At 58.0% G+C, this 14128-nt stretch overlaps 6 non-coding genes and 1 pseudogene across 6 annotated transcripts; all 7 read left to right on the top strand.

Annotated features, from left to right (window-relative positions):
* The first annotated feature begins 30 nt into the window (after window positions 1–30).
* On the top strand, window positions 31–149 carry LOC143417308 (5S ribosomal RNA). The gene has a single exon (XR_013097528.1). It is a non-coding gene; the product is annotated as a 5S ribosomal RNA (ribosomal RNA).
* A 1580-nt stretch (window positions 150–1729) lies between these two features.
* LOC143417687 (5S ribosomal RNA) lies at window positions 1730–1848 on the top strand. The gene has a single exon (XR_013097835.1). It is a non-coding gene; the product is annotated as a 5S ribosomal RNA (ribosomal RNA).
* Window positions 1849–5345: 3497 nt separating this feature from the next.
* LOC143417688 (5S ribosomal RNA) lies at window positions 5346–5464 on the top strand. The gene has a single exon (XR_013097836.1). It is a non-coding gene; the product is annotated as a 5S ribosomal RNA (ribosomal RNA).
* Window positions 5465–6985: 1521 nt separating this feature from the next.
* LOC143417523 (5S ribosomal RNA) lies at window positions 6986–7104 on the top strand (annotated as a pseudogene).
* A 2832-nt stretch (window positions 7105–9936) lies between these two features.
* On the top strand, window positions 9937–10055 carry LOC143417689 (5S ribosomal RNA). Its single transcript, XR_013097837.1, has one exon. It is a non-coding gene; the product is annotated as a 5S ribosomal RNA (ribosomal RNA).
* A 2042-nt stretch (window positions 10056–12097) lies between these two features.
* Window positions 12098–12216, top strand: LOC143417690 (5S ribosomal RNA). Its single transcript, XR_013097838.1, has one exon. It is a non-coding gene; the product is annotated as a 5S ribosomal RNA (ribosomal RNA).
* Window positions 12217–12958: 742 nt separating this feature from the next.
* LOC143417691 (5S ribosomal RNA) lies at window positions 12959–13077 on the top strand. The gene has a single exon (XR_013097839.1). It is a non-coding gene; the product is annotated as a 5S ribosomal RNA (ribosomal RNA).
* Window positions 13078–14128: the final 1051 nt, after the last annotated feature.

Genomic DNA, 14128 nt, shown 5'->3' on the forward strand with positions numbered 1-14128 from the left:
ATAAATTGAGACATTGTGCTGAGGCCAGCAGCTTACGGCCATACCACCCTGAGCACCCCCGACCTCGTCTGATCTCGGAAGCTAAGCAGGGCTGGGCTTGGTTAGTACTTGGATGGGAGACTGCCTGGGAATACCTGGTACTGTAAGCCTTTCATTTTCATGTCATTGAACCGCTTTTGATCCAGAGAAGGGGTGTATTAAAAGACCAAAAGCAGCTGCCCATTAATGAGGGCACATTAACGACATTGCTTTTGGCTGTTTTCCAATGTCTTGTGCTGCTAGCTGATGCCACCTACACCACACCAGGGACTGAGTGACCGGCTGGGGCCACTTACACCACATCAGGGCCTGTGGCTGCTGGCTGAGGCCACTTACACCACACCAGGGCCTGTGGCTGCTGGCTGAGGCCACTTACACCACACCAGGGCCTGTGGCTGCTGGCTGAGGCCACCTACACCACACCAGGGCCTTAGTTGCTATTGAGGCCAATTACACCACACCAGGGTCTGTGGCTCTTGGTCAGGCCACTTACACCACACCAGGGCCTGTGGCTGCTGGCTGAGGCCACTTACACCACATCAGGGCATTAGTTGCTATTGAGGCCACTTACACCACACCAGGGCCTGTGGCTGCTGGCTGAGGCCACCTACACCACACCAGGGCATTAGTTGCTATTGAGGCCAATTACACCACACCAGGGTCTGTGGCTCTTGCTCAGGCCACTTACACCACACCAGGGCCTGTGGCACTTGCTGAGGCCACTTACACCACACCAGGGCCTGTGGCTGCTGGCTGTGGCCATGTACACCACACCAGGGCCTGTGGCTGCTGGCTGAGGCCACATACACCACACCAGGGCCTTAGTTGCTATTGAGGCCAATTACACCACACCAGGGCCTGTGGCTCTGGCTCAGGCCACTCATATCACACCAGACCCTGTGCTTCTGGCCGAGGCCATCTTCACCAAACCAGGCCCTGTGCTGCTGGCTGAGGCCACTTACACCACACCAGGGCCTGTGGCTGCTGGATGAGGCGACTTACACCACACCAGGGCCTGTGGCTGCTGGATGAGGCGACTTACACCACACCAAGGCCTGTGGCTGCTGGCTGAGGCCACTTACACCACACCAGGGCCTTAGTTGCTATTGAGGCCACTTACACCACACCAGGGCCTGTGGCTGCTGGCTGTGGCCATGTACACCACACCAGGGCCTGTGGCTGCTGGCTGAGGCCACATACACCACACCAGGGCCTTAGTTGCTATTGAGGCCAATTACACCACACCAGGGCCTGTGGCACTGGCTGAGGCCACTTACACCACACCAGGGCCTGTGGCTGCTGGCTGAGGCCACTTACACCACACCAGGGCCTGTGGCTGCTGGCTGAGGCCACTTACACCACACCAGGGCCTGTGGCTCTGGCTCAGGCCACTCATATCACACCAGACCCTGTGCTTCTGGCCGAGGCCATCTTCACCCAACCAGGCCCTGTGCTGCTAGCTGTGGCCATGTACAACACACCAGGCCCTGTGCTGGTTCCAGAGGCCATCTTCAACAATCCAGGGCCTGTGCTGTTGGATAAATGCCAAACTGAGCCTTTGGGTTAGGGTATCATGCAAACATGCAGTTATGGTTATAGGATTGTCTTCGTAACTTCAGGTACTTGCCACCTAATCACTTGAATCCATAAATTGAGACATTGTGCTGGGGCCAGCAGCTTACGGCCAGCAGCTTACGGCCATACCACCCTGAGCACGCCCGACCTCGTCTGATCTCGGAAGCTAAGCAGGGCTGGGCTTGGTTAGTACTTGGATGGGAGACTGCCTGGGAATACCTGGTGCTGTAAGCCTTTAATTTTCATGTCATTGAACTGCTTTTGATCCAGAGAAGGGGTGTATTAAAAGACCAAAAGCAGCTGCCCATTAATGAGGGCACATTAACGACACTGCTTTTGGCTGTTTTCCAATGTCTTGTGCTGCTAGCTGATGCCACCTACACCACACCAGGGCCTGAGTGACCGGCTGGGGCCACTTACACCACATCAGGGCCTGTGGCTCTGGCTGAGGCCACTTACACCACACCAGGGCCTGTGGCTCTGGCTGAGGCCAATTACACCACACCAGGGTCTGTGGCTCTTGCTCAGGCCACTTACACCACACCAGGGCCTGTGGCTGCTGGCTGAGGCCACTTACACCACACAAGGGCCTGTGGCTGCTGGCTGAGGCCACCTACACCACACCAGGGCCAGTGGCTTCTGGCTGAGGCCACTTACACCACACCAGTGACTGTGGCTTCTGACTGAGGCCACTTACACCACACCAGGGCCTGTGGCTGCTGGCTGAGGCCACCTACACCACACCAGGGCCTTAGTTGCTATTGAGGCCAATTACACCACACCAGGGTCTGTGGCTCTTGCTCAGGCCACTTACACCACACCAGGGCCTGTGGCACTGGCTGAGGCCACTTACACCACACCAGGGCCTGTGGCTCTGGCTGAGGCCACTTACACCACACCAGGGCCTGTGGCTGCTGGCTGAGGCCACTTACACCACACCAGGGCCTTAGTTGCTATTGAGGCCAATTACACCACACCAGGGTCTGTGGCTCTTGCTCAGGCCACTTACACCACACCAGGGCCTGTGGCTGCTGGCTGAGGCCACTTACACCACACCAGGGCCTGTGGCTGCTGGCTGAGGCCACTTACACCACACAAGGGCCTGTGGCTGCTGGCTGAGGCCACCTACACCACACCAGGGCCTGTGGCTTCTGGCTGAGGCCACTTACACCACACCAGTGACTGTGGCTTCTGACTGAGGCCACTTACACCACACCAGGGCCTGTGGCTGCTGGCTGAGGCCACCTACACCACACCAGGGCCTTAGTTGCTATTGAGGCCAATTACACCACACCAGGGTCTGTGGCTCTTGCTCAGGCCACTTACACCACACCAGGGCCTGTGGCTGCTGGCTGAGGCCACGTACACCACACCAGGGCATTAGTTGCTATTGAGGCCAATTACACCACACCAGGGTCTGTGGCTCTTGCTCAGGCCACTTACACCACACCAGGGCCTGTGGCACTGGCTGAGGCCACTTACACCACACCAGGGCCTGTGGCTCTGGCTGAGGCCACTTACACCACACCAGGGCCTTACTTGCTATTGAGGCCACTTACACCACACCAGGGCCTGTGGCTCTGGCTGAGGCCACTTACACCACACCACGGCCTTATTTGCTTCTGAGGCCACTTACACCACACCAGGGCCTGTGGCTGCTGGCTGAGGCCACATACACCACACCAGGGCCTTAGTTGCTATTGAGGCCAATTACACCACACCAGGGCCTGTGGCACTGGCTGAGGCCACTTACACCACATCAGGGCCTGTGGCTGCTGGCTGAGGCCACTTACACCACACCAGGGTCTGTGGCTGCTGGCTGAGGCCACTTACACCACACCAGGGCCTGTGGCTGCTGGCTGAGGCCACCTACACCACACCAGGGCCTTAGTTGCTATTGAGGCCAAATACACCACACCAGGGTCTGTGGCTCTTGGTCAGGCCACTTACACCACACCAGGGCCTGTGGCTGCTGGCTGAGGCCACTTACACCACATCAGGGCATTAGTTGCTATTGAGGCCACTTACACCACACCAGGGCCTGTGGCTGCTGGCTGAGGCCACCTACACCACACCAGGGCATTAGTTGCTATTGAGGCCAATTACACCACACCAGGGTCTGTGGCTCTTGCACAGGCCACTTACACCACACCAGGGCCTGTGGCTCTTGTGGCTGCTGGCTGAGGCCACTTACACCACACCAGGGCCTGTGGCTGCTGGCTGAGGCCACTTACACCACACCAGGGCCTGTGGCTGCTGGCTGAGGCCACTTACACCACACCAGGGCCTGTGGCTGCTGGCTGAGGCCACTTACACCACACCAGGGCCTGTGGCTCTTGCTCAGGCCACTCAAATCACACCAGACCCTGTGCTTCTGGCCAAGGCCATCTTCACCAAACCTGGCCCAGTGCTGCTTGCTGTGGCCATGTACAAGACACAAGACCCTGTGCTGCTGGCTGAGGCCACTTACACCACACCAGGGCCTGTGGCTGCTGGCTGAGGCCACATACACCACACAAGGGCCTGTGGCTGCTGGCTGAGGCCACCTACACCACACCAGGGCCTTAGTTGCTATTGAGGCCAATTACACCACACCAGGGTCTGTGGCTCTTGCTCAGGCCACTTACACCACACCAGGGCCTGTGGCTGCTGGCTGAGGCCACTTACACCACACCAGGGCATTAGTTGCTATTGAGGCCAATTACACCACACCAGGGTCTGTGGCTCTTGCTCAGGCCACTTACACCACACCAGGGCCTGTGGCACTGGCTGAGGCCACTTACACCACACCAGGGCCTGTGGCTCTGGCTGAGGCCACTTACACCACACCAGGGCCTTACTTGCTATTGAGGCCACTTACACCACACCAGGGCCTGTGGCTGCTGGCTGAGGCCACATACACCACACCAGGGCCTTAGTTGCTATTGAGGCCAATTACACCACACCAGGGCCTGTGGCACTGGCTGAGGCCACTTACACCACACCAGGGCCTGTGGCTGCTGGCTGAGGCCACTTACACCACACCAGGGCCTGTGGCTGCTGGATGAGGCGACTTACACCACACCAGGGCCTGTGGCTGCTGGATGAGGCGACTTACAACACACCAAGGCCTGTGGCTGCTGGCTGAGGCCACTTACACCACACCAGGGCCTTAGTTGCTATTGAGGCCACTTACACCACACCAGGGCCTGTGGCTGCTGGCTGTGGCCATGTACACCACACCAGGGCCTGTGGCTGCTGGCTGAGGCCACATACACCACACCAGGGCCTTAGTTGCTATTGAGGCCAATTACACCACACCAGGGCCTGTGGCACTGGCTGAGGCCACTTACACCACACCAGGGCCTGTGGCTGCTGGCTGAGGCCACTTACACCACACCAGGGCCTGTGGCTGCTGGCTGAGGCCACTTACACCACACCAGGGCCTGTGGCTCTGGCTCAGGCCACTCATATCACACCAGACCCTAAGCTTCTGGCCGAGGCCATCTTCACCCAACCAGGCCCTGTGCTGCTAGCTGTGGCCATGTACAACACACCAGGCCCTGTGCTGGTTCCAGAGGCCATCTTCAACAATCCAGGGCCTGTGCTGTTGGATAAATGCCAAACTGAGCCTTTGGGTTAGGGTATTATGCAAACATGCAGTTATGGTTATAGGATTGTCTTCGTAACTTCAGGTACTTGCCACCTAATCACTTGAATCCATAAATTGAGACATTGTGCTGGGGCCAGCAGCTTACGGCCATACCACCCTGAGCACGCCCGACCTCGTCTGATCTCGGAAGCTAAGCAGGGCTGGGCTTGGTTAGTACTTGGATGGGAGACTGCCTGGGAATACCTGGTGCTGTAAGCCTTTAATTTTCATGTCATTGAACTGCTTTTGATCCAGAGAAGGGGTGTATTAAAAGACCAAAAGCAGCTGCCCATTAATGAGGGCACATTAACGACACTGCTTTTGGCTGTTTTCCAATGTCTTGTGCTGCTAGCTGATGCCACCTACACCACACCAGGGCCTGAGTGACCGGCTGGGGCCACTTACACCACATCAGGGCCTGTGGCTGCTGGATGAGGCGACTTACACCACACCAAGGCCTGTGGCTGCTGGCTGAGGCCACCTACACCACACCAGGGCCTGAGTGACCGGCTGCGGCCACTTACACCACATCAGGGCCTGTGGCTGCTGGCTGAGGCCACTTACACCACACCAGGGCCTGTGGCTGCTGGCTGAGGCCACTTACACCACACCAGGGCATTAGTTGCTATTGAGGCCAATTACACCACACCAGGGCCTGTGGCTCTGGCTGAGGCCACTTACACCACACCAGGGCCTGTGGCTGCTGGATGAGGCGACTTACACCACACCAAGGCCTGTGGCTGCTGGCTGAGGCCACTTACACCACACCAGGGCCTTAGTTGCTATTGAGGCCACTTACACCACACCAGGGCCTGTGGCTGCTGGCTGAGGCCACATACACCACACCACGGCCTTATTTGCTTCTGAGGCCACTTACACCACACCAGGGCCTGTGGCTGCTGGCTGAGGCCACTTACACCACACCAGGGCCTGTGGCTGCTGGCTGAGGCCACCTACACCACACCAGGGCCTTAGTTGCTATTGAGGCCAATTACACCACACCAGGGTCTGTGGCTCTTGCTCAGGCCACTTACACCACACCAGGGCCTGTGGCTGCTGGCTGAGGCCACTTACACCACACCAGGGCATTAGTTGCTATTGAGGCCAATTACACCACACCAGGGTCTGTGGCTCTTGCTCAGGCCACTTACACCACACCAGGGCCTGTGGCACTGGCTGAGGCCACTTACACCACACCAGGGCCTGTGGCTCTGGCTGAGGCCACTTACACCACACCAGGGCCTTAGTTGCTATTGAGGCCACTTACACCACACCATGGCCTGTGGCTCTGGCTGAGGCCACTTACACCACACCACGGCCTTATTTGCTTCTGAGGCCACTTACACCACACCAGGGCCTGTGGCTCTGGCTGAGGCCACTTACACCACACCAGGGCCTTAGTTGCTATTGAGGCCAATTACACCACACCAGGGCCTGTGGCTCTTGCTCAGGCCACTCATATCACACCAGGGCCTGTGCTTCTGGCCGAGGCCATCTTCACCAAACCAGGCCCTGTGCTGCTAGCTGTGGCCATGTACAACACACCAGGCCCTGTTCTGGTTCCTGAGGCCATCTTCAACAATCCAGGGCCTGTGCTGTTGGATAAATGCTAAACTGAGCCTTTGGGTTAGGGTATTATGCAAACATGCAGGTATGGTTATAGGATTGTCTTCGTAACTTCAGGTACTTGCCACCTAATTACTTGAATCCATAAATTGAGACATTGTGCTGGAGCCAGCAGCTTACGGCCATACCACCCTCAGCACCCCTGACCTCATCTGATCTCGGAAGCTAAGCAGGGCTGGGCTTGGTTAGTACTTGGATGGGAGACTTCCTTGGAATACCTGGTGCTGTAAGCCTTTCATTTTCATTTCATTGAACCGCTTTTGATCCAGAGAAGGGGTGTATTAAAAGACCAAAAGCAGCTGCCCATTAATGAGGGCACATTAACGACATTGCTTTTGGCTGTTTTCCAATGTCTTGTGCTGCTAGCTGATGCCACCTACACCACACCAGGACCTGAGTGACCGGCTGGGGCCACTTACACCACATCAGGGCCTGTGGCTCTGGCTGAGGCCACTTACACCACACCAAGGCCTGTGGCTGCTGGCTGAGGCCACCTACACCACACCAGGGCCTTAGTTGCTATTGAGGCCAATTACACCACACCAGGGCCTCTGGCACTGGCTGAGGCCACTTACACCACACCAGGGCCTGTGGCTGCTGGCTGAGGCCACTTACACCACACCAGGGCCTGTGGCTGCTGGATGAGGCGACTTACACCACACCAAGGCCTGTGGCTGCTGGCTGAGGCCACTTACACCACACCAGGGCCTTAGTTGCTATTGAGGCCAATTACACCACACCAGGGCCTGTGGCACTGGCTGAGGCCACTTACACCACACCAGGGCCTGTGGCTGCTGGCTGAGGCCACTTACACCACACCAGGGCCTGTGGCTCTTGCTCAGGCCACTTACACCACACCAGGGCCTGTGGCTGCTGGCTGAGGCCACTTACACCACACCAGGGCCTGTGGCTGCTGGCTGAGGCCACTTACACCACACCAGGGCCTGTGGCTGCTGGCTGAGGGCACTTACACCACACCAGTGCCTGTGGCTGCTGGCTGAGGCCACTTACACCACACCAGGGCATTAGTTGCTATTGAGGCCCCTTACACCACACCAGGGCCTGTGGCTGCTGGCTGAGGCCACTTACACCACACCAGGGCCTGTGGCTGCTGGCTGAGGCCACTTACACCACACCAGGGCCTGTGGCTCTGGCTGAGGCCACTTACACCACACCAGGGCCTGTGGCTGCTGGCTGAGGCCACTTACACCACACCAGGGCCTGTGGCTTCTGGCTGAGGCCACTTACACCACACCAGGGCCTGTGGCTCTTGCTAAGGCCACTTACACCACACCAGGGCCTGTGGCTGCTGGCTGAGGCCACTTACACCACACCAGGGCCTGTGGCTGCTGGCTGAGGCCACTTACACCACACCAGGGCCTGTGGCTGCTGGCTGAGGGCACTTACACCACACCAGGGCCTGTGGCTGCTGGCTGAGGCCACTTACACCACACCAGGGCCTGTGGCTGCTGGCTGAGGCCACTTACACCACACCAGGGCCTGTGGCTGCTGGCTGAGGGCACTTACACCACACCAGTGCCTGTGGCTGCTGGCTGAGGCCACCTACACCACACCAGGGCATTAGTTGCTATTGAGGCCAATTACACCACACCAGGGTCTGTGACTCTTGCTCAGGCCACTTACACCACACCAGGGCCTGTGGCACTGGCTGAGGCCACTTACACCACACCAGGGCCTGTGGCTGCTGGCTGAGGCCACTTACACCACACCAGGGCCTGTGGCTGCTGGCTGAGGTCACTTACACCACACCAGGGCCTGTGGCACTGGCTGAGGCCACTTACACCACACCAGTGCCTGTGGCTTCTGGCTGAGGCCACTTACACCACACCAGGGCCTGTGGCTGCTGGCTGAGGCCACTTACACCACACCAGGGCCTGTGGCTGCTGGCTGAGGCCACTTACACCACACCAGTGCCTGTGGCTGCTGGCTGAGGCCACTTACACCACACCAGGGCATTAGTTGCTATTGAGGCCCCTTACACCACACCAGGGCCTGTGGCACTGGCTGAGGCCACTTACACCACACCAGGGCCTGTGGCTGCTGGCTGAGGCCACTTACACCACACCAGGGCATTAGTTGCTATTGAGGCCAATTACACCACACCAGGGTCTGTGGCTCTTGCTCAGGCCACTTACACCACACCAGGGCCTGTGGCACTGGCTGAGGCCACTTACACTACACCACGGCCTGTGGCTCTGGCTGAGGCCACTTACACCACACCAGGGCCTGTGGCTGCTGGCTGAGGCCACTTACACCAGACCAGTTCCTGTGGCTGCTGGCTGAGGCCACTTACACCACACCAGGGCATTAGTTGCTATTGAGGCCCCTTACACCACACCAGGGCCTGTGGCACTGGCTGAGGCCACTTACACCACACCAGGGCATTAGTTGCTATTGAGGCCAATTACACCACACCAGGGTCTGTGGCTCTTGCTCAGGCCACTTACACCACACCAGGGCCTGTGGCACTGGCTGAGGCCACTTACACTACACCACGGCCTGTGGCTCTGGCTGAGGCCACTTACACCACACCAGGGCCTGTGGCTGCTGGCTGAGGCCACTTACACCACACCAGGGCCTGTGGCTTCTGGCTGAGGCCACTTACACCACACCAGGGCCTGTGGCTGCTGGCTGAGGCCACTTACACCACACCAGGGCCTGTGGCTGCTGGCTGAGGCCACTTACACCACACCAGTGCCTGTGGCTTCTGGCTGAGGCCACTTACACCACACCAGGGCCTGTGGCTCTTGCTCAGGCCACTCACATCACACCAGGCCCTGCGCTTCTGGCCGAGGCCATCTTCACCAAACCAGGCCCTGTGCTGCTAGCTGTGGCCATGTACAACACACCAGGCCCTGTGCTGGTTCCTGAGGCCATCTTCAACAATCCAGGGCCTGTGCTGTTGGATAAATGCTAAACTGAGCCTTTGGGTTAGGGTATTATGCAAACATGCAGGTATGGTTATAGGATTGTCTTCGTAACTTCAGGTACTTGCCACCTAATCAGTTGAATCCATAAATTGAGACATTGTGCTGGGGCCAGCAGCTTACGGCCATACCACCCTGAGCACGCCCGACCTCGTCTGATCTCGGAAGCTAAGCAGGGCTGGGCTTGGTTAGTACTTGGATGGGAGACTGCCTGGGAATACCTGGTGCTGTAAGCCTTTCATTTTCATGTCATTGAACCGCTTTTGATCCAGAGAATGGGGTGTATTAAAAGACCAAAAGCAGCTGCCCATTAATGAGGGCACATTAACGACATTGCTTTTGGCTGTTTTCCAATGTCTTGTGCTGCTAGCTGATGCCACCTACACCACACCAGGGACTGAGTGACCGGCTGGGGCCACTTACACCACATCAGGGCCTGTGGCTGCTGGCTGAGGCCACTTACACCACACTAGGGCCTGTGGCTGCTGGCTGAGGCCACCTACACCACACCAGGGCCTTAGTTGCTATTGAGGCCAATTACACCACACCAGGGTCTGTGGCTCTTGCTCAGGCCACTTACACCACACCAGGGCCTGTGGCTGCTGGCTGAGGCCACTTACACCACACCAGGGCATTAGTTGCTATTGAGGCCACTTACACCACACCAGGGCCTGTGGCACTGGCTGAGGCCACTTACACCACACCAGGGCCTGTGGCTGCTGGCTGAGGCCACTTACACCACACCAGGGCCTGTGGCTGCTGGCTGAGGCCACTTACACCACACCAGGGCATTAGTTGCTATTGAGGCCAATTACACCACACCAGGGTCTGTGGCTCTTGCTCAGGCCACTTACACCACACCAGGGCCTGTGGCTGCTGGCTGAGGCCACTTACACCACACCAGGGCATTAGTTGCTATTGAGGCCACTTACACCACACCAGGGCCTGTGGCTGCTGGCTGAGGCCACCTACACCACACCAGGGCATTAGTTGCTATTGAGGCCACTTACACCACACCAGGGCCTGTGCCTCTTGCTCAGGCCACTTACACCACACCAGGGCCTGTGGCTGCTGGCTGAGGCCACTTACACCACACCAGGGCCTGTTGCTGCTGGCTGAGGCCACTTACACCACACCAGGGCCTGTGGCTGCTGGCTGAGGGCACTTACACCACACCAGTGCCTGTGGCTGCTGGCTGAGGCCACTTACACCACACCAGGGCATTAGTTGCTATTGAGGCCCCTTACACCACACCAGGGCCTGTGGCTTCTGGCTGAGGCCACTTACACCACACCAGGGCCTGTGGCTGCTGGCTCAGGCCACTTACACCACACCAGGGCCTGTGGCTGCTGGCTGAGGCCACTTACACCACACCAGGGCCTGTGGCACTGGCTGAGGCCACTTACACCACACCAGTGCCTGTGGCTTCTGGCTGAGGCCACTTACACCACACCAGGGCCTGTGGCTGCTGGCTCAGGCCACTTACACCACACCAGGGCCTGTGGCTGCTGGCTGAGGCCACTTACACCACACCAGGGCCTGTGGCTGCTGGCTGAGGCCACTTACACCACACCAGTGCCTGTGGCTGCTGGCTGAGGCCACTTACACCACACCAGGGCATTAGTTGCTATTGAGGCCCCTTACACCACACCAGGGCCTGTGGCACTGGCTGAGGCCACTTACACCACACCAGGGCCTGTGGCTGCTGGCTGAGGCCACTTACACCACACCAGGGCATTAGTTGCTATTGAGGCCAATTACACCACACCAGGGTCTGTGGCTCTTGCTCAGGCCAATTACACCACACCAGGGCCTGTGGCACTGGCTGAGGCCACTTACACTACACCACGGCCTGTGGCTCTGGCTGAGGCCACTTACACCACACCAGGGCCTGTGGCTGCTGGCTGAGGCCACTTACACCAGACCAGGGCCTGTGGCTGCTGGCTGAGGCCACTTACACCACACCAGGGCCTTTGGCTGCTGGCTGAGGCCACTTACACCACACCAGGCCCTGCACTTCTGGCCGAGGCCATCTTCACCAAACCAGGCCCTGTGCTGCTAGCTGTGGCCATGTACAACACACCAGGCCCTGTGCTGGTTCCTGAGGCCATCTTCAACAATCCAGGGCCTGTGCTGTTAGATAAATGCTAAACTGAGCCTTTGGGTTAGGGTATTATGCAAACATGCAGGTATGGTTAAAGGATTGTCTTCGTAACTTCAGGTACTTGCCACCTAATCAGTTGAATCCATAAATTGAGACATTGTGCTGGGGCCAGCAGCTTACGGCCATACCACCCTGAGCACGCCCGACCTCGTCTGATCTCGGAAGCTAAGCAGGGCTGGGCTTGGTTAGTACTTGGATGGGAGACTGCCTGGGAATACCTGGTGCTGTAAGCCTTTCATTTTCATGTCATTGAACCGCTTTTGATCCAGAGAAGGGGTGTATTAAAAGACCAAAAGCAGCTGCCCATTAATGAGGGCACATTAACGACATTGCTTTTGGCTGTTTTCCAATGTCTTGTGCTGCTAGCTGATGCCACCTACACCACACCAGGGCCTGAGTGACCGGCTGGGGCCACTTACACCACATCAGGGCCTGTGGCTTCTGGCTGAGGCCACTTACACCACACCAGGGCCTTAGTTGCTATTGAGGCCAATTACACCACACCAGGGTCTGTGACTCTTGCTCAGGCCACTTACACCACACCAGGGCCTGTGGCACTGGCTGAGGCCACTTACACCACACCAGGGCCTGTGGCTGCTGGCTGAGGCCACTTACACCACACCAGGGCCTGTGGCTGCTGGCTGAGGCCACTTACACCACACCAGGGCCTGTGGCTGCTGGCTGAGGCCACTCACATCACACCAGGCCCTGCGCTTCTGGCCGAGGCCATCTTCACCAAACCAGGCCCTGTGCTGCTAGCTGTGGCCATGTACAACACACCAGGCCCTGTGCTGGTTCCTCAGGCCATCTTCAACAATCCAGGGCCTGTGCTGTTAGATAAATGCTAAACTGAGCCTTTGGGTTAGGGTATTATGCAAACATGCAGGTATGGTTAAAGGATTGTCTTCGTAACTTCATTTACTTGCCACCTAATCAGTTGAATCCATAAATTGAGACATTGTGCTGGGGCCAGCAGCTTACGGCCATACCACCCTGAGCACGCCCGACCTCGTCTGATCTCGGAAGCTAAGCAGGGCTGGGCTTGGTTAGTACTTGGATGGGAGACTGCCTGGGAATACCTGGTGCTGTAAGCCTTTCATTTTCATGTCATTGAACCGCTTTTGATCCAGAGAAGGGGTGTATTAAAAGACCAAAAGCAGCTGCCCATTAATGAGGGCACATTAACGACATTGCTTTTGGCTGTTTTCCAATGTCTTGTGCTGCTAGCTGATGCCACCTACACCACACCAGGGCCTGAGTGACCGGCTGGGGCCACTTACACCACATCAGGGCCTGTGGCTGCTGGCTGAGGCCACTTACACCACACCAGGGCCTGTGGCTGCTGGCTGAGGCCACTTACACCACACCAGGGCCTGTGGCTGCTGGCTGAGGCCACCTACACCACACCAGGGCCTTAGTTGCTATTGAGGCCAATTACACCACACCAGGGTCTGTGGCTCTTGCTCAGGCCACTTACACCACACCAGGGCCTGTGGCTGCTGGCTGAGGCCACTTACACCACACCAGGGCATTAGTTGCTATTGAGGCCACTTACACCACACCAGGGCCTGTGGCTGCTGGCTGAGGCCACCTACACCACACCAGGGCATTAGTTGCTATTGAGGCCAATTACACCACACCAGGGTCTGTGGCTCTTGCTCAGGCCACTTACACCACACCAGGGCCTGTGGCACTGGCTGAGGCCACTTACACCACACCAGGGCCTGTGGCTCTGGCTGAGGCCACTTACACCACACCAGGGCCTGTGGCTGCTGGCTGAGGCCACTTACACCACACCAGGGCCTGTGGCTGCTGGCTGAGGCCACTTACACCACACCAGGGCCTGTGGCTGCTGGCTGAGGCCACTTACACCACACCAGTGCCTGTGGCTTCTGGCTGAGGCCACCTACACCACACCAGGGCCTGTGGCTCTTGCTCAGGCCACTCACATCACACCAGGCCCTGCGCTTCTGGCCGAGGCCATCTTCACCAAACCAGGCCCTGTGCTGCTAGCTGTGGCCATGTACAACACACCAGGCCCTGTGCTGGTTCCTGAGGCCATCTTCAACAATCCAGGGCCTGTGCTGTTAGATAAATGCTAAACTGAGCCTTTGGGTTAGGGTATTATGCAAACATGCAGGTATG

This window comes from Maylandia zebra, linkage group LG3 (assembly GCF_041146795.1).
Source record: "Maylandia zebra isolate NMK-2024a linkage group LG3, Mzebra_GT3a, whole genome shotgun sequence".
NCBI lineage: Eukaryota > Metazoa > Chordata > Actinopteri > Cichliformes > Cichlidae > Maylandia > Maylandia zebra.